The 27514-nt window shown below is 37.6% G+C and overlaps 2 long non-coding RNA genes across 2 annotated transcripts in view; one reads left to right on the top strand and one right to left on the bottom strand.

Moving 5' to 3' along the window:
• Nucleotides 1-27514, top strand: part of LOC149130943 (uncharacterized) — a 184269-nt gene that overhangs the window by 47507 nt on the left and 109248 nt on the right. The window lies entirely within an intron of this gene.
• On the bottom strand, nt 5518-27489 carry LOC149130944 (uncharacterized). The gene is made up of 2 exons (XR_016238518.1): nt 27050-27489; nt 5518-5892 (listed from the first exon to the last, which is right to left on the bottom strand). It is a non-coding gene; the product is annotated as an uncharacterized LOC149130944 (long non-coding RNA).

The following is a 27514-nucleotide window of genomic DNA, read 5'->3' as shown; positions in this document are numbered from 1 at the left end:
CGCTGATGCTACTATTTCTTATTAATTCATTAAATTTTGAAAAGTCATAAAATAATTTCATCACCCCGTCGTCAACTCTACCATCCTCATCTTAATTAACGCTATAAGTATCCCTCGCCAATCTCCTCCCCCCTCTTCCTATTACTATTACTACTACTAATAATAATCCTTTCTATTATAGGCACAAGGCCTGAAATTTGGGGGGAGGGGAATAGTCGATTACATCGATCCCAGTACTCAACTGGTACTTGATTTATCGATCCCGAAAGGATGAAAAGTATAATAATAGTAATAGTAGTAGTAATAATAATAATAATAATAATAATAATAAATGCCGAAGGCCAGATATAGTAACCTTTGAGAGGGACAAACAAGAGTGCCTAATAATTGACGTGGCAGAGCCAGGAGATCAACATATCATGAAAGAAAGAGAAAAGGTTGATAAATATGGAGACCTGGGAATTGAGATCGCTAAGAGACGAATATAGGTTATTCCTATTGTCATCGGAGCATTGGGTTCAATACCACCCAATCTGAAAAAAAATAACATCACAAAATCTTACAGATACCCTACAATCTAGATGTATTGCAAATTTCGGCATTACTTGGAACTGCACACATATTGTGTAAAGTACTGTCTGTCTGAGGTCCTTGTTGTGACCTGACAAACAGTACAACCCCCCCCCCCCGGTAAAAACAATATCTTCAATCAACAAAGGCGATGAGCTGGCAGAAATGTTAGCACGCCGGGCGAAATGCTTAGTGGTATTTCGTCTGTCTATACGTTCTGTTCTGAGTTCAAATTCCGCCGAGGTCGACTTTTCCTTTCATCCTTTCAGGGTCGATAAATAAAGTACCACTTGCGTACTGGGGGTCGATCTAATCGACTGGCCCCCTCCCCAAAAATTTCTAACCTTGTGCCCTAGAGTAGAAAAGAACAAAGGCGATGAGCTGGCAGAAACGTTAGCACACCGGGCGAAATGCTTAGCGGTATTTCGTCTGTCTTTACGTCTTACGTCTTTGCTATCGTCGTCGTTAAGATCCGGCAAACTCCTAATCGAGCCAAACTATAATCAAATATAATAAAGCCGTGACCGACCCATCTTCTTCCTGCGAACAGGGTATACACAAACATATCCTCAATGCGTCCCTTTCCAAAACGGTCCCGTGTAATGTAACGGAGAATTGCCGCTTTTAGCTAATCGTATCCCTTGTTGCTGTTTAATCAACTCGCGCTCCCAGAAGTCATGCTAATGGTTAATTTTGCTGTTATCGCTATGGCTACATCAGAAAGGGAACAGACTGGTAATGCATGATTGGCAGAAAAAAGAAACTCATGTTTAATTTGGTAATCTGTTCAAATACTTATAAAAGAGTGTACTAAGATAAAAGACACCCTAGATGCGAGATGTTTAAAATAGGTAACGAGTTCTTGTCACCTAGGAACATCCACAATCCACCTTCGTCTCTCCTGGAGGATTTTTCTCTATCGAATTTCATTCATTAAACTTCCGATGACCCTAAAACTATAACAAAAGAATTTTTACCCTCAACAATATGGACTGCTTTACTATTTAGTCGAAGAGAAAAGGGCAAACAGCGCTCATTACCATTTATTTTCCCAGTGTTTCCAAGATTGCTGGTAGAAACGAAGAAGTTATCCCCAAGCCAAACATCAGGCCCGACCTGACCTGAGGCTCTAAGCTGTGGCACAGACTAATTCGAATCCAAAACCACGTGAATTCGAAACGAAAGCAAATATCATAACTACAGAACCATCTTTGATCTTATCTTGAACTTGTTTCAGTCATTAGATCGCGGCCATGCTGGGGCACCGCCTTGGAGAATTTTTAGTCGAATGAATCGACCCAAGTACTTCTTTTTTCTAACACCGGTTGTCAAGTGGTGGGGTTTGGACACACACACACATATATATATATACACACACTTGACATGCTTCTTTAAGTTTCCATCTACCAAATCCACTCACAAGGCATCGATCCGGCCGAGGCTAAAGTAGAAGTCACCCGCCCAAGGTACCACGCAATGGAACTGAACCCCGGAACAATGTAGTTGGGAAGCAAGTTTCTTACCACACAGCCACGCCTGCACCTATATACATACATATATACGTATATATATATATATATATATATATATATATATATATATATATATATACACGACAGGCTTCTTTCAGTTTCCGTCAATCAAATCCACTCAAGTCTTTGGTCGACCTGAGGCTATGATATATGACACTTGCTCAAGGTGCCACGCATTAGGACTGATATTACTGAACCGGGGACCATATTGTTGTAAAGCAAGCTCCTTACAACACAGCTATGCCTGCGCCATATTAATGTTAAGTAGTGAATATGGCAGGGCTAGCGTCAGTGGTAGTGTTAACATCTGTGGTTGAGGAGATGGTTTTGATGATAGAAATACTCGTGGCGTTACTGGTGCTACAGTTAATGGCGATACCCCTGCTGGTTAGTAGAAGATAATATTAGAGTTATTAGTAAGTTTGATAATGATAGCGGTGGTGTCGGTGATGGGACGGCGGGGATTCAGTCCCTGTGGTAAATGGTTAGCGTTAGCCATGATAGCAATAAAATAGTTCGGTCAGAAGACATAACACAAATGGCGCCAGGCAGAAAGAAAATATAATAACAAAAACAGAAAACAATGCATGTGCTTGTGTTTGCGTCTGCCTGTATGTATGTATATCAAATAATTATAATATACAGAAACACTAGCTAACTGTAACACGCACACACACACGTACATATATACTCTCTCTCTCTCTCACACACACACACATATATATATACTCTCTCACACACTTACACACATATATATATACTCTCACACACTCACACACACACACACACACAAATATATATATACATTCTCTCACACACACATATATACACTATATACACATACTCACACAAACTCCCACACACATATATATACGCACACATACATACACAGGCACACATATGCGCACACACACTCATATACCCGCACATATATATATATATATAAACACACACATATATACACACACTTGTGTGGGGGGTTGTGTGCAATAAGAAAAATAAATATCGAGTTATATGATTTGTGACTTAGTGCAGTCAAATATACACTCTGGCCATGGGAGCTGTTGTTGCTGTTCTTGTTATTCTAGTTGTAGTCTGTGGTTGGTATTTTGCTGTTGATACCCTTCCCAACGATATTGATGATGATAATGATGGCAAAGACAGCAATGGTGTTGGCAATGATGATGATGATGGCAAAGATGGTGATGGTGTTGGTGATAATGAAATATGCTCTTGTGCCTTTTGCTGTTTCTTTTTTGCCAAATTCTGTTTAAATTTTTTTCTTATCACTTTCGCTTTCATGTTGTTTTGTCATTTTTACTCTTGGCTTCCGTTATCGCCACTAGCGTTTGTTGCTCTCAATCTCTGTCTTCTACTTATTCTTATTCTTTCTGCATTGCATACTACTACACCTACTACTGCTGTTACTACTACTACCACCACTACCACCACCACCACCACCACAGCTGTCACTGCTATATCTGATTATTATTATTATTATAACGATGTTAATGCTGCATTTTGTTGAAGTAGTTCTATGATTAAAGCGTTCCAAATATGACCATCCTCTCCTTTCAGGACTATCTGGGAATACATCGCCTAATGTATTCTTTTTTATAAGATGGCAGGATGTTATTCGAGGGAGAGTTAGCTGCTGTTTTTCCCCATGTCAAACAAGTACAGAAAACTTGCTTTGTTGGTTGGTACGTCTGTAGGGTTTCACACAAACAGCAGCCAAATCCAGGAAGGTCGAATTGCTCAGTATTACTGTACCTTTATGTTTATTCTCGACGGTAGACATAGCAATGCAGTGTTTAACTGGGGCGAATCCATTGATATTACCACTTAGACATATCTTTGTGTCCAAGTTGAGTAGAGGAACGTAGTAGTAGTAGTAGTAGTAGTACTAGTAGTACTAGTAGTAGTAGTAGATCTGGGGTATTGTATATTGTTGTTGCAGTTCTTGACGTTTAGCTCATCGCTGAGCAGACATATGATATTCAACCGGTAACTATCCAATCTTTAAAAAGGTTTTTAGGTAGAAATCATTTTATCTTTTATTATATATAATTTAATTCACAATTTCGAGGGCGATTTGGCTCTTATTTCCAGCAAATTGAGTGATCACTTAGAAACTATGTCGTTGAGCCAACATTGTGTACACTGAACTAAATTGTGTAATGTGTTCTTCATATTTTTATATGAGCATATAGCTGGTTTAAGAGGTTTGGTTGCTATTTCTAGATGCGCAAGTAAAGTACATAGAAGCTCATTCGTTTGTTGATATTGATTGTTTAGTCTTAGATCAATCATTCTTGGATTGGTGACTTAACACGTCACCTGGTTTTACACCACCATCTGGTTTGGCGGATAACTTTAGAGAGGGGTTCTATGGACTGCAAGCAGGAGACAAACCCCCGCTTTGACATTCATCGTTTCATTCCACGATTCTCGAAGTTCCTGAATAATATAGAATCAAAGTGTTCCAAGTGTGACCTTCATAACATTTATCCAACTTTAGTGGATCACGATCCACATGTCACCCTTCGCCTTCGGCCATAGCTGCTTAAGTATTTCTGTACATCGTGGAGGCGCAATCGCCCAGTGGTTAGGGCAGCGGATTCGCGGTCATAGGACCGCGGTTTCGATTCCCAGACCGGGCGTTGTGAGTGTTTATTGAGCGAAAACACCTAAAGTTCCACGAGGCTCCGACAGGAGATGGTGGCGAACCCTGCTGTACTCTTCCACCACAACTTTCTCTCACTCTTACTTCCTGTTTCTGTTGTGCCTGTAATTCAAAGGGTCAGCCTTGTCACACTGTGTCATGCTGAATATCCCCGAGAACTACGTTAACGGTACACGTGTCTGTGGAGTGCTCAGCCACTTGCACGTTAATTTCACGAGCAGGCTGTTCCGTTGATCGGATCAACTGGAAACCTCGACATCGTAAGCGACGGAGTGCCAACAACAAACATTTCTGCACATCAGAAGTTCTCCTGCATGATGTAGGTCCAAGCAAAATTGTTCTCCCTTTTGTGGTGGGGTGTAGAAGACCATCAATCATGAATAGAAGTCTCCCCTCATAATTCCACCGATGTTATCCAATGAAAGACAAAATAATTCAGATTGATAGTGTCGTCGTAGTCGTCAGGACGCATGGCATATCTAACAAGTGACAGCACCACCTTAAGTCTCACCAGAAGTCATTTCACAGATATTTCTAGAGTCAATAGAAGACAAACATCTGGTGTACTGAGGTGGGCGGTGTTAGTTTCACCGGCCATTGCCTTCTTTTCGGCAAAGAGTGGATTTCAGAGTGATGACGGGTAAGTTGCTGATATTGTAGTAGTAGTAGTTATTATTATTGCTATTCTTGTTAATGCTGTTTCTGTTGGTAGTGATGGTAGTAGTGGTGGTAGATGGTACCGAGTATGATGGAAGTGAAGTGAACTTTCTTCTTCCTTCTTAGACCCCTGGCTGGCGACTATCTTCTCAACCAATACACTGCTGTGGGTGCCGCTGGATGACGGACTCTGGTGATGATGTCATTCCATGCTTTCTGATCAATGGTACCAGGCCTAGTATGACCGAGGTCAAGGCATTGCAACTTCAGGTCTTCAATTTGTTTCGCTCATGTCTGCCTTGGTGCACTGTGCTGGATCCTCCAGTGCACGGGGTCACTGCCGCAACAAACGTTGGTGTGGTAGTCTTCCGGTGCTCATCCTGCGGACGGGACCAAACCACTGTATGTAACCTTGGTCGCCAATGGTCAACTCTCGCTGGCAGTGTTCTCGGATGTCGTTAGGAGAGCAAAAATATGTGTAACACAAACGGTGGAGATTAAATTGAAGAAAGCGATGATAATGATGACGACAGTGGAGAAGATGAGGAGGAGGAGGAGGAGGATGAAGTTGATGATGGTTACGTTTATATGTCGACGATGCAAAAGAAAACACCGTTTGCGATGAGGATGATGGTGTTGACGACGATGATGAGGATCAGGAGTGTGATAATGAAAACAAACATACAAATAATAACAACAGTAGGGCGAAGAAGAAACACAAGAACAACAACAAACAAACAATAATAACAGCAATAACAAGAATCGGAGATTGGTTAGATTTATGAGGAACGTTGTAATTATTTCCGACTTTTAAAAGCAATAGCTCATAAATAATCCACGGCAGCCATGTTCAAAATTAATGATTTCCTCATATATATATATATAGACACACACACACACACACACACACACACACACACATATATATGTTCATTTTCCCTTTCAGTCGTATAGACACAGGATTTAATCCCTTGTCACTTCAATATAGTACACTTCCATAACAACCATCTATCTATGAAACCATGCTTGTCTCTTTTTCCCTCTCTAGATATACATATACATTTATAGGTGTTAGTTATAGTATGTGTATATGCATTAGTTTACTGGTTTTAATCATTGAGATATGGCCATGTTGGGGCACCACTTAGTCGGTAGCCATTTCATACATCTCTGCTACATGGTTCATTTCATAAGATATATTACTATCGTCTCCATCTATCGAGCCGGTTCAATCAATGGCTTTTATTTTGCTATTCTGGGGGATAAGAAATGATGGAAAGCAAATTAAACCAGAAAATATACTATTCGAAACAGCCTTTAATTGAACAGGAATAAGATAAGTAGTTGATAATTCTTGAGATATATATATATATATATATATATATATATATATATATATATAGTTGGAATTTGCAAAAAAAAAAAAACACGACGAAGACAGGTATGTAAACAGACGGATAGAGAGATATATATAGATATCTGTCTATATCTATCTCACTATCAGATATATATATATATATATATATATATATATATATATATATATATATACATATATATATACAGAGAGAGACAGACAGACAACACCTTATGCTCTTTGGTAACCTCCCTTTACTTACTATATTATAATATCACCCACGACAACCTACATACTTCATTACTCCGAGCTGGACGACGTACTTGGCATTCTTCATGTCCCAACAAGATTTAATCTACTCGATTACATCCATATAATCTCATGGCAGCCCCAGACGAATGTTGATAAAATGCATAAAATGATGGTATTTTTCCGTCCCTCTACGCCCTGAAATCTAAATGCACCACGATCAACTCTGCTTTCCTCCCTTAGGGCCTCGATAAAGGGCAAGGAAGGTGTGACATTTTTAGAGCTTCGAACGGGATATTTTGTGCGATCTGCTATGTGTTTCAATGTAATTTCACCTGTCTTTAGTGGCCTCCCAATGGTGGGAAACGTGTCATACATTAATTGGGCAGTGGTAATAGGCCACCATTATCGAAACGAATAACGGAATGGAATGACTGAGTAGTCATCGTTGAAACAGTCGGAGATCTGTTTGTATTTCCTTTAACAGTGAGTTAACAAATTATTCCCAAATTTAGGCTAAAGCCATATTTGTAACATTTATTCTAAACCCCTATATTTACTTATGCATCAAGCCCTATCACTCGTTTGGTTTACCAAACGTTTATGTTCATATGATGCATATATATATATATATATATATATATATAGGTAGATAGATAGATATAATTATTATTCATAGGCAGAAGTTTCATGCATTGACGCTTATCTCAAATTAAATATATATTCTGCATTAACACACATGTACGCACACCATTCTCCTTACGCCCGTTTCCAAACGAAGGTGCACCCTTATACTGGCTTCCACACACCGACCCTTCCTCCCCTTTTACAAGTCTCTTTGCTTCTAATCTATAGCCTTTTATTCTTTCACTGCCCATTTATGTTTCTTTCAAGCAGCCTAGAACTAAGTATTGCAATTAACACGTGAAAGCATGTTGTGAGTAGACACACAATAAGATCACTTCAAATATTTTTCGAACATATTTGAATGGCAAAAAAAGAAAAAAAAACGTTTTCACTGCGGTTTGTTGTTGAGAAAAATTCTCGCTTTGAGCAATAAGTATTAAAAACACAAACAGTCATTTCATAGCGCCATCTAGCGGAACGTTTAACGCATTTGTAGCTATTTTGCTAACACCAGCATTGTGAACCGCAAGAGAGACAATCCTGAAATGACTGCGAAAGCCTTCGATTTCTCATGGGAAATCAATGTCAAAATATGAACTGATTACATGGGATGCCGGCCAGGCTGGAACTAAATATTGTAGTAGGCACATAAAAGCAGTATTTTGAGCAAACAAACATTTAGGTCAGCCAAATATGTTCGAGATCAGTTCACCGCAGTTTGCCCTGGAGAAAAATTTTCGCTTTAGGCAGTTGAGTTCATACCACCTTTTCCTTTTGTTTTTGGTTATTACTAACGCTGTCGAGAATGACATTATTTCATTGTTTTATTTATTTATTTATTTCCAATTTCCAAATGATTGCCACCATTTGGAAAATAGAAAAGAAACATCGATGTGTGGTGTGTGTGTGTGTGTGTGTGTGTGTGTGTGTGTGTCTGGTACGTGTACATTTGGTAACTTAAAAGCATAGGTTACACGCATACGAATACATATATGCGTGTGCGTTTGACGGTTTGTGTGTGTGTATATATATATATATATATATATATGTGAGACTTAAAGTACAGTTTTTAAACCTATCGCTATGGATCATTAAGCAAGAGGAATGCATTTTTGTTGTTCTCTTCGTGCGCAGAAAAATAAACAAGATGGCGTTAACATGTTTCACGGTTCGTTGACCAAACCCTCATCATCAGCGGACAAATACACCGTGATTTTTCAGTCTATGAAGTTAACTTATGACAAATCGCTATTTATATCAAACAGAAACTAAGAGCTTACTTTAATGACTGGGCTAATTTCCATACCGTGCATGCGTGTATGTGTGTGCGTATGCATGTGTGCGTGTACAGCGCCACTAGCTATCTCTTATAAGCGTTCTGTGCGACTCCATGACAATTTCAGTAATTCGCTACTAGGCACGACTGTGTGGTTAAAAAGCTCACTTTACAACCACGTGTCTTCGGTTTCAGTGCCAATGCGTGACACATTGGGCAAGTACCTTCTATAATTGCCATAGTCTAACCAATGCCTTGTGAATGGTCTTGATAGAAGGAAACTTTGTAGGTCTTGTTTGTGTGTGTGTGTTCCTTCGACGGCTTAGGAACCAGTGTTGGTCTGTTTCATTACACAAGCACAGATAGACAGACAGACAGATACTGAATGCTGTATATCCCTACCTCGTGTTAAATATGAACTATCTGTTAATCCTTATTATTTCGTTTTGTACATCGTATTAACGTGCACGTGATCTCAAACAAATGTGTGTATATATATGTGTGTGTGTTTATGTATGTATGTATGTATGTATGTAAGTATGTATGCATGTATGTATTTATGCATGCACACATGTCGGTCTCCTGCAGAGCTTTGGTGTAGCAAAATTCCACTCACAATTCGTTGGTGAAACAAAGGCTGTAGCAGGAGACACTTGCCCAACATGCCACCATAATAGGATCGATCCAAAATCCTCGTGGTTACCAAACTAATTTCTAATGACATAGCTATGCCTATACATAAACATACACACACAAACATACTATACACAGGCATAAGTATATATACATATATGAGTATGTATATATGCGCGTATGCTTTAACACACATATATAGGCATATATACATCCATAATATACACATACATATTATAAGAGAGAGAGAGAGAGAGAGAGAGAAAGAGAGAGAAAGAAAGAAAGAGATAGAGAGAGCTAGACAGAAGTACGATAGCTAGAAATTAAAGGTCAGGGCGTTCTTCACTGCCGTATACATTTATTTATTACACTGACATCCATTACAATATTTCCTTTTAACAGAACACACTTTCGACATTTTCGCTTGTGTTATTTTCTTTTATTTACTGGTAAATTTGCTTTTTTTTTTTGTATATCATTCTCACATTTATATTTACGCTTATTTACATATTTATTCTTACAGTTATTCATTTATTTGGTTATTTATTACCGTATCATAACTAAAGCTATTCTCTCTTTTTTGAGATTCTGCATTCTCTTGGGCGCCTCTACATTGTGGTGGGGTTTTTTTTTTATGCGTTCTTTTATTACGTTCTGTGTATATATATATTTTCTTTTTTTATGAATTTGTTTGGAGTATGTAGTGATTATTTAGCTGATTCGATCCATTCTCTTCTTCTGACCTCGGAAATGTCAGATGTATCGATATTTACGGCGGGAACAAGCCTCCTCACCCTGGATGAATAGGTGTCTGTGTGGGTGGGTTTCCGGTGATTGTTGGTGCTTTAATGATAAGTAAGATGTATCTGATGTCTACACACAACAAACACATACACATAAGCACAAAATGACAGAGCCACAAACACATAGATACACCTGCATTAGTACACTCACACACACATATACACGCATTTTTACAAATGACACTCGCGCACTATCACATGAAACACCTACGTTGATACACACGAAAGCATACACAACAACTGTAGCGTTATTTACTAATTTTCTTCTTGTCTTTGTTTTTTGTTGTTCTCGCTGCTGCTGCTGTTGTTGTTGGTATGTTATTTATATTATTATGATATACTTTGAAGGGATAAATACACTCTGTAGAGGCAATACTTTCAAAGGAATGGTGCGGAGGGGACATGGAGAGACTTTTCACAGAGTATGATATATTTTATTGATGAGCATGAAGGATGACACACACCGGTACGCCGCACCCACACCCACCAGCTACTCTTTACATCCACATACACACCCCACTGGCATTCTCTTACATATACACCCACCGCTTCTCACTTTTTGCTCGTATACACATACACTCACCGCTTGTCACTTTTTGCTCGTATACACATACACAGCACGCGAAACACACTCACTGGAATTTTCAAACATCTATTCTACACTTGGGCACTCCCTATTGTGTTTAACATCTCTCAAACCCGCCTTTTGACCCCCTCTTCCGCCTGTCACTTCTGCTTGTCCGCTACTCAATTCTATCTCACCCTACCCCCGTCACACAGTACTTCTGTTGGTCGTCCACCCTTATTGTATAATCAGCTCTCAAAAACACTGTTCTGTCCACCGTTTTCAAAACCACTTGTCTTACTTCTAGGGTTTCATGGAGTTCAGGTCAGATTATACCAGTTTGGCACCATCCTCCAGACACGATCAAATTTTCCAGACTTCGAACACAGTTGCATATGTATATATGAGTGGAGGCGCGTGGCTTAGTGGTTAGGGTGTCAGCATCATGATCGTAAGATTGTGGTTTCGATTCCAGGACCGGGCGATGCGTTATGTTCTTGAACAAAACACTTCATTTCACGTTGCTCCAGTCCACTCAGCGGACAAAAAGATTTATGGGAGGAAGATATCCCCAAGGAGAAGACACTTGCCCAAGGTGCCATGCAGTGGGACTGAACCCGGAACCATGTGGTTAGGATGCAAGCTTCTTACCACACAGCCATGCCTGCGTACATTCTTTTTTTTTTTTCGAAAGGATGAAAGATAATGTTGGCTTCAGTGATATTTGAACTTGAGCATAGAGATTGTGAGAGCCTCGAAGCATTTTATCCGAGGCTCTAACGATTCTATCAATTCGACGCCCATAAACTACGTCTAATGTTCGTAATGAAACAAACATTGCTATATCCAGTGTCAGAGCCAACAAACATTAGGATATCCAGTGTCCGAGCCAACAAACTTCACAATATCCAGTATCCAGTTAAACAAATATTATGATATCTAGTATCTCAGCTGACACTCTTCTGTTTGTTATAATCATTTAATTTAAAACATCGATGCAATTAAGTCTATCGTCACAAATTCATTAACATCTCTTTCCGACCGTCTATCTGTATTTCTCACCCTCCTCTCTCACACACATACGCACACACTCTTGCTCACACACTATTTCTCTATCTACATCTATTCACAGTCAAAGCAGGTTACTGCGAATGTTTTGGACAGAGCCGTTTAGAAATCAATAGCCGGCCGATAACATTAAGCAGAGAATATAATACTCTCAATGCGTTTCAACCCTACAAAGTCTGATAACAGTTTGGTAGCATTATCCGTGATTATAATATGCGACTTCCACTGTATAGGTTTCCGTATGAGTGTGTGTGTATGTATATATATATATATATATATATACTCGTTTTGTGTCACTTGTATAGATGCACTTCTCTCTTTTCTCCAGCCACCAATAGGTTCCTTTATCTCACAGTATTACTTCGTATGTCTACCATGTATGCATCTCTCATTATCTTTCCTAATCTTTGCATCCCACATGCCATCACGTTTTGTCTATTTCTAATTCGATTCCTGATTCAGCACTCCCTCCCCCTCTCTCTCTCTCTAATATGCATACATAATTACATACTCACACACATATGTATACACATACTTTCGAAAGTAATGCAAACGTGGGCATTTTTATTTTAACAGTTGCCATCGGTCGTAAAAATTTTAAAATTGAACATGTTGGAAGAGTAACTCTTGGTCTTCAGCTCGATAGTAACTCTCCTTCCAATTCTTTACTGCAGCCAAATAAGGAGCTGCAAGCAGAAGTAAAGTACCGTCGTTGAGTCCTTGAAGAAAGAGTTGAAGGATATCTATTATCTACACACGATGTTAGTTTACAGGAGGATATCGACAATGTGCACAGAAGAGGAGACCAGCATTGAAAACAAACAAATACATTGGGACCACTGATGCAAATCGCTAGCGACAGGAAGAACCGATACCCACAGGATAGATGAACCACAATCCATAAGTTTACTGCAAGACTGGACCGTGATTCCAATGCAGTACAGAAGATGGTGGAAGGTTTTAAATATAGAAAAATGTGTGCAAATTGGCTGCACCGGTGGTCTGTTTTATTACACAAGCGCAGACAGACAGACAGACAGACAGATACTGGATGCTGCATATCCCCACCTCGTATTAAATATGAACTATCTGTTAATCCTTATTACTTCATTTTGTACATCGTATTAACGTGCACGTGATCTCAAACAAATGTGTGTATATATGTGTGTGTGTGTGTGTGTGTGTGTGTATGTATGTATGTATGTATGTATGCATGCAAGCATGCACACATGTGGGTCTCCTGCTTTGATCTGATGGAAGCAGTTGAAAGTAATGACACTATGCTGGGCTGGTAGCTGGGGATGAAACAGAAAAGGGTCTTCGTGAACTGGGAACGAAGGATCAGTTCATAGAATGGCATCACACCTACTAAGCCGAAGAAATTCAAAAGCCAATGATTGGAAAACCTAGTTATGGTGATTGTTTGGGATTGGGGGGGGGGGTGAATGACAAAGAGGTCATTGTCCTCGATTATGTGGAACTTGGCAGTTACCATGGGAATTGGGCGATACATTGAAACACTGAAGAAAAGAGAAAAAACTGTTGACAGAAAGAGACTGAAAAAGAATTTGATAATGTGTGACGGCACATATGTTGGGCAACAAATCAGGTAATTGGTCAATTAAACAAATTAGTGTTCCCCTAACCAGCATGCAGCCTGGATTCTGTGATCTCCGATTTCCACCTGTAACGGGCTAAATAAGAGCTGTCTTTAGGGACAACGACTTGAAGACCAGGACGAAGTGGAATTAGCCGTAAAGGAACTAGCAGTGCATGCCCAACTGGTTTCGAGGAGGTTTCGAGAAGTGGTTGCAATGCTTGGGAATGCACCATTCATATAAGCAGGGTTACCCTCTCGATAAGCACAATTGGATCGACCTACATCAGTTGATAAATACATTATGGTCAGTTTTGCATTACTTCCGGTGCACCGTGTGTTTGTGTGTGTGCGCGCTATAGACATACAGACAGACAGACAGACAGACATACATACAGACATACAGACAGATCTTTATACAGTTATTAAGATATGTAAGCGTAATAGTTTCTTGAATTAGTAGCTATACTACTCCATTTTAAGTGTAACAACTCATCTAAAGTGCAGATACCCGAAGACATTTGGTTGGCCACAATAAATATGATTTATGTGAAAAACCTAAATCGACAATGGATTATGAAGTGATTGTTAAAATAGTGTAGATATATAGCTTTTTGATATTTCGACATTATGTTTCATCAATTTTCCACATCAGCAAATTTAACTGCCAAGACGACACAGTATGAACGCCAAGATATAGATATATTCACAAGAGCCATTCTTCATCATACACCATACCTAAAAAAAGATAATACAGCTTTGGTTTCTTATTACCTCAGGAGTAACAGGAGAAATTGAACACTACATTGAACACTACATTCAACTTCATACAACTGACCCCTTTCAGTTGTAGGCTTATAACCCCATGCTTGCCGGGAATGCAAACGTGGGGTTGCATACACGACCTATCACGGCTAGCTAAAATGCTCTTAGCCAGCCGTAATAGTCTGGCTTAAGACCATCTTACACCATACCACCATATCTGTATAAAATTAAGTAAATGGATTTATTGTAAACACAAGGCAATTGGTTACTTTTCCTAAAATAGCTGCGTGATTAGATGTTTAACTGTAATTTTGTGTGTGTGTGTGTGTGTGTACGTACGCACACATACCTACATACATATATATGTTGGCAAAACTGCATCTGTATTTGTGTGTATGTATACAAAAATATACAGAAAATTAAGTATGTATATTTCAAGATATATTGAGGATTTCACTACCAAGACTTATAGAAATTCATATTCATACATTGATATGAGTATACTTTACACACTATAATAATAATATATATATATGTATATACATATATATATATCCACTAGTTTAAACTCAAACATACAATTGTACGTACACTTTTTCATCACTCCTATACTGATACAAATATATATATATATATATATATATATATATATATATATATATATATATATGTATATATATATATGCATATTCATATGTAAATTTACACACGCACGCACGTATATATCTATATATATATATAAACATACATACAAGCACGTATAAATGCATACGTGTATAGTTGTATATATTACTACACATAATATAATTTATTGATGGGATTATTTCGACTTTTATTAGCTGATAGTTTAAGACGTCCGATGACATGTATTTCCTTTCTTATCTGAAATTAAGTCTTGTTCGCTGGCTTCACAGCTATTCAAAATGGCCGCCGGCAATATCATCACAAATATCGACGCTCATACATTGAAATACAAACACACGTACTGACACAAACACTCCGAAACAAACATACACACACAAATATACCGATTTCCACACAAAGTATTATATATATATATATATATATATATGAGAGAGAGAGAGAGAGAGAGAGAGAGAGAGACAGAGAGAGAAAGAGAGAGAGAGAGAGAGATAAAGAGAGCAATGGAGCACATATGTATATACATTTATATATACACACATTATAGAGAGAGTACTACCCACACACATACACACACAAATATGGATATGTGTATATATGTATGCGTGCTTTTTTTTTGTATATGAATGTAAATATTTAGTATGTATAGTATTTATTGTATATGTAATATGAATATACACACGCAGACATACGTACATATTAACGTACATAAGCACTGTGTATGCTAGTATGTGATTAAATATGTGCGTTTTTATTTCGAGTGTGTGTGTGTGTGTTTGTGTAAATAGCATCCAGCACCATTTACAAAAATGGCCGGTGCGCAATTCTTAACTGCTGTTTGGCCTTCTTGCTGACAGCTTTATTGAGTGGCCAGTAAACATAAATATACACCATAGATGATGGCAATTTGTCTATAAATGTAAAGCTTGCCAATGTTTTGTTCTCCATAATCGATAATGTGTGTCTATTTGGCTTTCAATTTATTGGTCTCTACTGTCTAACACTGATAGCCTTATATACATGAATTGTAAGTATATAAATAAATAAATAAATAAATAAATAAATAAAAAGTGCATATATACATGGATGTATACGTACATATATGCGGATGTAGTTACGTAGATAAATGCATACTTATATGCAAATATACACACACACATGGAAGTTGCATGTACACGTATGCATACATGCGTATACTTACATATAGAGAGATAGATATTTCATTAAAATGGAGATAGATAGATAGATAGATACATACATACATTCATACATACATACACCGACCGATCAGAAAAAAGAAAATGAGTGAATGAAAGAAAAATTTACTGAGCTCGAGAAGTCGACGCGTATTTATCAACATACACATTTACATCCATACAATCATTGAAAGATATATGCGTGTGTGTGTGTGTGTGTGTGTGTGTGTGTGTAAGTTCGCACGTATACTTTCCACAATCTCATTCACTCAGATATATGTCCGTGTGTATTTGAGTGTGTGTATGTGTCCATACACACATGTATACCATTTTTGAAATCTTGCATTCATATAGGGAAGCAGTATGGTAAAATAACCGAAGATATTCTGATGTGTCTATACATATATATATATAGAGAGAGAGGGGGGGAGAGAGAGAGAGAGAAAGAGAGAGAGAGAGAAAGAAAGAGAAAGAGAGATTCAACATTAGATAGAAATTTGATTGAGTGTCGAATAAAACATAGGAAAACGCATCACCTATTTATTTATGTTATATGCACAGAACATGGTAATTCCGCTTATTCATATGTTAAACATACGATATCTTCAGTATCATATACACAAAACACACGTACACAAATGAATTTGCTCTAGTCAGTAAAGTGTTTGCTTTAATAAATACTTAAGTGAAGCGGGGAGGTGGCAATTTTTTAACATATAGTAAATCTGCTATACATTGAATAACCTAATTTAAGTAGTTGGTAGCTGTAAATCCTTCGATAAATGACGGTGAAATTCCATGTACTGCTCAATTGCTTAGATTCGTACGTTGTTAAGTCCACCACCTTTACACACATACAAACACAACACAGCAAAGCTCTGGAAACCTTTAAGCTTAATCTCAGTATGACGAAAAATTGAAAAAATGTTTATCTTACAACTTTAAAAGCATAGCACAAACTGAAGAGCTCTAAACATATCCATTACCCTTTAGACTAAACCAATACACAAGAAAAATATTACACATACAAGAGACTACGTTTTAATAAAATCAATATATTTTAACAATATAATCAAAGCCTTCAAGGAAACTATATCTAGCAATTACGATTGTATTAATTTCGTAGTAAAATAATTAGCTGTGACATAGAGAGATAAAGAAGAGACTATAACGTTACGTCAACCATGCTGTGTTTCTGAAGATCATACAGATAATTTTCTTGTTAACCTTCAAATTAAGCTCATAAATTCGGGAAAAGGTGAATTTGATAAACACAAATATTTAAAATTTCATCAGTTTCAACGCGAAGCTGACCCCCTTCTGTCCATTTGCGAAAGACAGGAAGAAAAAGTGTTGAATATCGTTGCTAGAGGAGATAACGAAAAGATGAGATTGAGCAAGATTAAAGCGCTTGCTCTCCATAATATGGAATACACTGTAGAATATGTCTAGTGATTGGGGGTATAACCCCAAATGAGGGACAGATTGAAGCGTTTAGTGACCTTCGGGGTTCGCTCCGGGGTACTATATATGAAAGGATGAAAGTTTATTGCCAGAACCGGTGTTTCTATAAATTTGAAGCGCCCTGGATTGTTTTCGTACATGGTATGTATGAAAGAAAGGTGGTGAGGAGATTTACCAAATGTATAGAAAGCTGAAGCGATTAATCTTATCAATGTGTTGAAACAGAAATTTAGTCAACGACGGGCGTTGCTTTCGTACATAGCGTGAATGTATGCAAAGAGGTGGGGGAGATTTACTAAATGTATAGCAAGCTGAGGCGAGTAATCTTATTAATCTATTGAAACTGCACAACTTTAGTCAACCACTCATAAAGAGATGCGCGTTTGTGCATATCGTTGTTTATCTTCTCCTTGTCCGTTCGTCTCATTTTCTTACTGCCTAAGTTTTCCCCCATTTTGTTTCTAACATCACATCGTCGTTTATATCTGCGGCCATATACTCTCTACTTTTCTGTGGCTACTCTTTTCTTCCTTCTTCATCCTCTCCTCCATACTTGTACGTGTCTTGCACTCATTTAATCCCCTTTCTCTACCTCGTCTTTGATACTCTTCGCCCGATATTTCTTCTTCCCCAGAATGCCTTTTGCTTATCCTATAATCCTCCCATCTCCACGTGCTGTATCTCTTTTCAATCCCATCCATTCTTCAACTCATCATCGACCTTCGCTGTTCTATGCTCTCATCGCTTTTCGTTGAAGGTCTTATGTCCGAAACGAACTATTTTTGTTCACTCCGCATTACCTATGTGCACAGGATTTGTCCGTTCCGTTTAGATATGAGAGAGAAAGAGAAAGAGAGAAAGAGCATGCACGTGTGGATCTTTGTATACATGTATTCCTTTATTCCTACATTCCTTCATAATTATCCCCGCTTAGAAATCTCTCCCACATAACGCAATTTTTATCTCCGAATTTTATCTCCAGCTTTGTTTAATTTAATCATATATGTATTTACCATCCATTGCATCGATCTATATTTTATTACACTTTATAACCGAATATAATACTGTACTAATATACTATTGCGCTTTTATGCGCTCGTAAAACATAGCCGTATACATGTTATTGTACGTGTGGCTGCAAGGATAATTTAACTATGCCCACATTTATGTTAGAGCTCGCCCTGTGATATATACACACACATATACACGCGTGTGTGCATATACATGTATATATATATATATATATATATAGTTATACGTTCATATATTTGTGCAAGCTCTCGATCTGTGTGTGTACTATTTTTTACCTAGTATAATACTAGGGCTATGCTGAAAAAGTTTTCGCTGAATGAATCGCCTCCACAATTTTTATTTAGCCAAGTGCTTATTCTATCGCTCCGTTTGCCGAACCGCTAGCTTACCTGGGAGTAAACACATCAATACCAGTTGTCAAGCGGTGGTGGGGGACACACACACATATATGACGAGCTTCTTACAGTTTCCGTGTCACTTAGTCGCAAACACATGTCATACAGCTGCAATAGAATGCTGTATCACCCAAGTCCATTTACACAATTACTCAATAGATACTGCTGTTATGACTTGCCTTCCTCATTTTATGCCTCCATCGTAGATGGGTAGATTTGCTAATTACTTATAATTCTCCTTCGGCTGAATTATTGAGGGTGTTGGAGTTTCACATCACCACTACTGTATGTGTTATTGTCGCGGCTTCTGGTCCATTTGGTATACGAGGGACTTGGACTCCGCTGCCCTCGATGTACCTCATACCCGGCCATTGGCTCATCCGGTATTGTGGAGAAGAGACTAGATCCTTTTTAAAGACATCTACGTCCACATTGTGTACGTTTCTTAATTTCTGTGGCAGAGCATTGAAGGGCTATGGAACTTTGAAACCTAAGCTATTGCAGTACCTCGTCCTGAATTTAGATGGAGTGGGCACTCAATGCCCTTCCAGAATTTTCCATATGTATATTATTACATATCTGTCACACCTTCGCTACAACGAATAGAGTCTTTGTTTTTTCAGCTTCTCCCTGTAGCTCACCTGCTGCACTATTACAATTTCTTTTAGAGTGGTGACGTTGGACTGCTTAAGCTTCGCCTTTAGATTGGCACTATGTGGTGACCGTGGAGGCGCAATGGACCAGTGGTTAGGGCAGCGGACTCGCGGTCATAGGATCGCGGTTTCGACTCTTGTGAATGTTTATTGAGCGAAAACACCTAAAGCTCCACGAGGCTCTGGCAGAGGATGGTGGCGAACCCTTCTGTACTCTTTCACCACAACTTTCTCTCACTCTTACTTCCTGTTTCTGTTGTGCCTGTAATTCAAAGGGCCAGCCTTGTCACACTGAATATCCCCGAGAACTACGTTAAAGGTTCACGTGTCTGTGGAGTGCTCAGCCATTTGCACGTTAATTTCACGAGCAGGCTGTTCCGTTGATCGGATCAACTGGAACCCTTGACGTCGTAAACGACGGAGTGCCAACAACAACAACAACAAATGTGGTGACCATAGCTGATAGCAGTATTCTAGGCGGCTGAGAACGAAAGTCCTCCACAGGGTCAACACAACTTCTTGGTCTCTTGTCTTGAGGCATTTTAGTATCCATCCTGCCAGCTGCTTGCACTTTGCTGCCATCTTGGTAATGTGCATATGAAATGATGAATCATTGCACATATTGATCCCCATATGACTCTGGGATTGCAGCGCCGTCGGGTCCTGTATATGCAGGCTGCGGTGTATTTGTGAGTTGAGAGTACAGAGCTTGAAATTTTCCAGCATCAAGCGGCATGTTGTGTACTTCAGCCCACCTGTGTACAGTGCATTCAGGTCCAGCTGATTTTTTATTGCCTGTGAAAATCGTAGCTTGCCACACACACATCTGTAATGTGTGTGTGTGTGTGTGTGTGTGTGTGTGTGTGTGTGTGTGTGTGTGTGTGTGTGTGTGTGTATACACGTCCCTATATTTTATTTGCTACGATATATATTACAACATATTTCTTAGTTTGTTACTCTACAGCCATCTCATCAATTTTCATATTCTTTCAGATATATTTCCCCTTTTAACTAAATACTTGTATTTCTCATTAGGCATCTGACACATCTGTCAACAACTGTTGTTGAAAGCTATCCTTCTCAATGTCTTGCTCTCTTTACACTTTCTTCTCCCATTTAAATTAAGATATCTATGTTTACAATGCATTTTCGAATGGACCTTGCCGATTTTTTTAAAACTAATAACACCACTAAATGCTTCGTTCGTTTGAAAGGCACGTTCAAAGCGAAACATGAGCTACGTTGCAATTCATCTTAGTTTAATACAATTTTCAATTTCAAACTCCTGTCCTGAGTCGTTTAACAAACATTGCCTTCCAGCTCATAACTAGACCTTTTGTATGCGGCTGTTTGAGTATATACATTCACACACACATATACATGTAATATCTTCACACACATACACACATGCATATATACATACACGTACTCGTTTATATGTACATAGAGACATGTATATATACATACATGTATATATATATATACATAAACACATATATACACTTACATACATACATACATGTATATATACACATATACATGTAAGTATATATGTATATATATACATATATATACACACAAACATTTTATACACACACGTATACACGCACAGATATATACATGTAGAGAGAGAGAAAGAGAGAGAGAAAGAGAGAGAGAAAGAGAGAGAGAAAGAGAGAGAGAAAGAGAGAGAGAGATAGAGAGAGAGAGAGACAGGTAGAGATATGAATACACGTCTGCAGTGTCTCTATATCATGTATGTAAATATATATATGTAGTGTGTATGTGTATATATATATATATGCGTGCGTGCGTGCGTGCGTGCGTATATATACACACACGTTACCTAAATAAGTATATTTTGAATGCGTGTAAGTGAAGTTCTTGCCAATCCTATATTTAGCTTTTATTCCCTCATCATTTTTGCTCCTGTTCCGGTGCTATTTCCGGTTAGGGAAGCTTTTGTCCGGTTACATCATTATCTCCTAGAAATACACTTTATCAAACAGCATCTTTCGTCAACAGACATGCGTTAATATTATTCTTTCCCCTCATTTTTCTCGTTGTTGTAATTGTTGTTGTCATCATCATCATCATTATTATTAGTGATTAAGGTGGCGAGCTGGCAGAAACGTTAGCACGCCGGACGAAATGCTTAGCGGTATTTCGTCTATCTTTACGTTCTGAGTTCAAATTCCACCGAGGTTGACTTTGCCTTTCATTCTTTCAGGGTCGATAAATTAAGTACCAGTTGCGTACTGGGGTCGATCTGATTGACTGGCCCCATTCCCCAAAATTTCGGGCCTTCTACCTAGAGTAGAAAAGAATATTATTAGTGATTGTCAACATTATTATTATTATTATTATTGAGCTTGCAGAATGGTTAGCACTCTGGGAAAAAATGCTTCGCAGCATTTCATCCGTCTGCACGTTGTGAGTTCAAATTCTGCCGAGGTCGACTTTGACTTTCATGCTTTCAGGGTCGATAAAATTAAGTACCAGTTATGTACTGGAGTCGATGTAAACGACTATACTCCTCCCACCAAATTCCAGGCCTTCTGCTGATACTAGAAAGGATTACTATTATCATAATCATTATTATTATTATCGTCATCAGCGCCATCATTATCACTATCAGCGTTATCATTAATGTCGTTTATTCGTGTTGCTGTGACACGCGTTCTATTTTTGAGTTCGTTTTAATTTCTTTTGTTTAGAGAATTTTTTTTATCAATGACTCTACGACTGTCATTGGCTTTCTCTATAATGTTGTTGTCGCTGTTGTTCTTGTCTAAAGGTTTGTGATGTTTCTGCTATTCTCGATATTGCTGCTCAATATGTCAGTGTTGATTTTGTTAAGGATGTGGTGGGAGGTCGGCGCGGAAGCAGCAACGGCAGCAACGATAGAGGGGGTGGTGGTGGTGGTGGTGACGATGGCCGTATTGGTGCGTATTTGTCCAGCAAATATCGTTTTATCTGTTTGCTAAGTCCGAAGATTTTGAAATTGGGTTTCTTGCATCTCAGCTGCAAAGATCCGCTTGATGCACGAGGAAAGACAAAACGAGAGACAGACAGACAGACAAACAGACAGGAGACAGTTTGCTGAGTTTGTTGACTGGTGGGGGAGGGGGAGCATATATAAACAGATGCACAAAACAGATTATGAGTGGCGATTGAATGTAGGAGTAAGGACATGTGTGCGTGTGTGGGTGTGTGTGAGGGAGTCATTAAGAGATACGGAGAGGAGAGGAAAGAGAGAGAGAGAAATAGAGAGAGAGTGCCGAGAGAGTGTTTGTGGAAGAGAGAATTAAGACTAGTGAAAGCTATATATGGATAACTGCGACTGTATACCTGCTTCCGTGCATGTGCGTGCGTATATAAACGTATGTATGCATATATGTATGCATATATATATATATATATATATATATATATATATATATAGTGTGTACAGGCGTGACTGTGTGGTAAGAAGTTTGCTTCCGAACCATATGGTTCCGGGTTCAGTCCCCCTGCGTGTTACCTTCAGCTTGTGTCTCCTATTATATAGCCTCGGGCTGATCAAAACATTGTGAATGGGTTTGGTAGACACAAACTGAAAGAACCTCATCGTATGTGTAAGTGAATCTTTGATCAAAGGCTTTGCGAATATGACCACCCTGCCTATTTTTAAACCTTAATATATAGACATGTCTACTATGTTAATGAGCAAGGTGTGGTCTGTTTATTATTCCACAATAAATAATTTATACGACAGGCTTCTTTCAGTTTCCGTCGGGTAGGCTCGTCTGGAACCCGTAACAGGAAGAAATGCAGTTTTATTTTAAAGACATCCACACCATGCAGGTCTCTCAGGCATTTTGGAAGGACATTAAAGAGCCGTGGGCTAGAATTTAATCCATGCAATAGAAATTATATATATATATATATATATATATATATATATATATAATAACAGTTTGACTGACCAGCACGGCATTAAAGTTTCATAGGAGTAAGACAAGTCTGTCTCTTCATAGGAAGATGGAGAAAGCTAGAATTAATGTGTATGATTGTATGCATAAGTAGAGGAAATGTATGTATGTATGTATGCATAAGTAGAGGAAATATATATATATATATATATATATATATACTTGTAGTTATATATATTCCCACTATTCTGCATAATTCATATATACTGTTTTGCATCTTTATACACGTATGTGATTCTAAATATACAGATGTATATATATAGGTAAATACACACTATATATTTACATATATACGTGTGTGGTAATACACATACGTATTTACCTAATTTATATTCGTTCGCGTGTATATATATATATATATATATATATATATATATATATATATATATATAGTATGCCTCCTTTCACCTATATCTCTGTTGATTTCCGGCAGTGTTGTATCAATAAATGTTCGAGACAAAAATCAAAAAATTATGTCTGTAAACTCCGAATGAAGATCAGTTTTCTTCTTTTTCCATAACTTACGAGGAAGAAGAAAAAAAGCAAGGAAAGAGAAAAAAATACAAACAGAAAAGTGAATTAAGGCAAATTCTTTTTCGCTCAGGAATAACTATTTATGGTAAACATTGTCTGTCGTTGTCTCTAGACACAGAAGATTAGAATTAAGACTACGTGACGAGAACCGAATTCCAAGGAAGAAAAATATGGCGGTTCAATCGCAAAGTGAACTGGTGTCGTCTGCTTTGTGTTTAAGCATTTTAATGTGAGTTTGTGTGCGTGTGTGTGTGTGTGTGTGAGGTGAATTGGCAGAAACGTTGCCGCGCCGTAAAAATACTCTTAACAGCATTTTGTTCGTCCTTATGTTTTGAGTTCAAATTCCACCAAGGTTGACTTTACTTTTTATCTTTTTGGGTCGATAAAGTCAGCACCAGTGAGCAATGCAATCGATGTAATCGACTCAGTCCATCCCCAAAATTGCTGGCCTTGTGCCAAACTTTGACACACGCACTGATGAATGTTACACATAGATTTCTTTGACAACTTTCGATGACTAATTTTTCTTCTATATTGTTTTCATATTGTTGTACCTGATCTTTTTTTTTTTCGATAGAAATATATTTGATTTTTTTTCTATATCAATATATGATTGGTTTATTATAAAATAATAGTGTTTATTGGTTTATAAATTTATTTCTTCAATAATTTTTTTCCAATTTCTTTCTGGTACTTTTTTTCTCTTCATTTTTTTTTTTTATCTTGATTTCTTTTCATATTGTATATATTTATTTCATAGAAATATTTCATACAAATGTTTTCGAAGATAATAAATTTGGAGACAGACGAATTACCATATCCTATCGATGCAACTATGCACAGATTATTTCAATCTTGTTCTCATTCTCCCGTTCTCTCCCTCTTTCTCTTTGTTACGTATTCTTTCCTTCTGCATTACATATAGAAGGATGGGCATTTACAAGCACACGACTTGACATTCAAATATACATATGTGTGTGTATCTATTTGTGTGTGTGTGTGTGTGTGTATATATATATATATATATATATATATATATATATATATATATATATAATCACTTACACACATATAGAGTTACATACGTAATTTGAGAGCGTAGAGGACAAACACATGATGTAATGATCGATACACTTGTAGACGTACGGATAGAATGAAACGTATAAATCGATCGATAGACAGAGAGGACCACAGACAGATAAAAAGATAAATAGATTCATTGATTGGATTGATTGATGAAACCAAGTTATGCAGACACACGCACTTTCTCTAAGTCACTCGATACATATATAAGTCACTCTATATATAAGTCTATAGCGTATGTCACTCATATATATATATATATATATATATATATATATATATATATCACTCGATATCGATAAGTCTCTCATATATCACAGAACTTCCCAAACTAGACGCTAATATTTAGAGTCATCTGAACCTAATAATACTATCTACAAAAAAGGGGTATGAGTGTAAGTAACCCCACAAAGCCATGAATCCACAAACGCTTTCCACTTTATTAGAACGAAGGCCGACTCAGAATAACGAGATAAAGACAAACAAAAAAATTCACAAACAATCGTAAAAAAAATGTATTCCCCTCATCAACTGCCAAACGGATATCACTGTGGTTTCGGCACTTGGGTAGTACCATTCAATGTGGGGGTGCAATCAGCGTTAAAAGCATAAACGCTGCCTGAGAATCAATTGTAATCAGCAAGTGCGAAATATCAGTATAGTATGCCCTTTACGCCAACAACTGCTCATTTCTACGAGCAAGAACAATTTATATTAACTTATAGCTACAAAAGAGTATTTATAAAACAAAGAGCTTACTCCCAAAAGGGACATTATGATCTTATAGGTATAATACAAAGGAACAAGTGAACTAAACAATGGAAAACTAAACGACCCATACCCGGCATGATAACACCCACTCAAAAAGCAGCAAACCAAGAACTTAAGGCATTACTTAAATACAGAGGGATTTTAACGGCACTACTTAAATACAGGTGTTACGTACAAAACATTTTGAATATACGCTGTGTGGACGTATAATGACACCCTAACCGCAACCCTAAATCTAACCATAACTCTAAAACTAACTTCCCCACCTCATATCGTTACGTAGAATTCATCGAGACTTCTGTATTTAAGTAGTGCCACACTTAATACATATAGACTATAAAAAGAACAGACAGTCAGACACATTGTTTTCAATCTATATCATATCACAAGAATGAAACCATACCAAAAGCGAACTAATAAAAACTAGTGGAAAAAGTATGTTATAACCAGCTTCCTCGAACAATGTACAAGAAAAAAAAGACAAGCGTAGAGCAATGTCTATAAAATACATGTTCAATATAAAATAAATTAAGAAAGTAATTTCTAATTAAAAGTAAAATAATAAGCAGGATAAAATATAAAAAGAATTAGAATTAAATTATATTTAAAAATAAACAAAGATATATAAATCAATAACGGCTAGATAAAAACTACTTAATTAAGATTATAACTAAGTAAATGTCCTAACTACAAAGAGGTTAAATAATCCATTATTAATTAAACTGTCAATGGGCCCTTTACCTGGGAACCACTCAAACTACGCAAATTACAAACTAAATTTATGTGGAGTTTGAATCAATATACACACCTGAGAAATGTAGACATTTAAAGTTACTGAAACAAATAAATCATAACAAAATTCTTCTACGTAACACAAAGTTTCAATTGCTGCAGAAAAAATTCAATGAAACTCTACTTACCTCTTTAAACCATTGCTGTCAAAAACCAAAGGCCATTATGCGTCAACAGGTAAAAATCAATCCCAATGGAAGTGATGTTGAACATGATAGTGATTAAGGACTAACCAGCGGATGTGACGTTGTACACAACAGTAAATGATAACTACCCAGCGGATGTGACGTTGTACACAACAGTAAATGTTAACTACCCAGCGGATGTGACGTTGTACACAACAGTAAATGTTAACTACCCAGCGGAAGTGACACTTGACACAGTAGTGAATGACAACCAAACCACCAAAACTTCTTCACAGTGATTTACAAATAACGTAAATAAAAACATTCCTTACAGTTGCTTACCCAGATACAAACTAGAAATTATTCCATATTTTTTTCAAAATTTCACCATGTTTCCTTGAACAACGGTTGAAGCATCTAAACACCCTTTTACTACAGTAACCTTGTTCTTCTCTGTGCACCTTTAAC

The sequence above is a fragment of the Octopus bimaculoides genome, chromosome 26 (genome assembly GCF_046866305.1).
Source record: "Octopus bimaculoides isolate indiv1 chromosome 26, ASM4686630v1, whole genome shotgun sequence".
NCBI classification, from domain to species: domain Eukaryota; kingdom Metazoa; phylum Mollusca; class Cephalopoda; order Octopoda; family Octopodidae; genus Octopus; species Octopus bimaculoides.
Note: the sequence above shows the minus strand (reverse complement) of the source record. Positions and strands in the feature narration are given on the sequence as shown.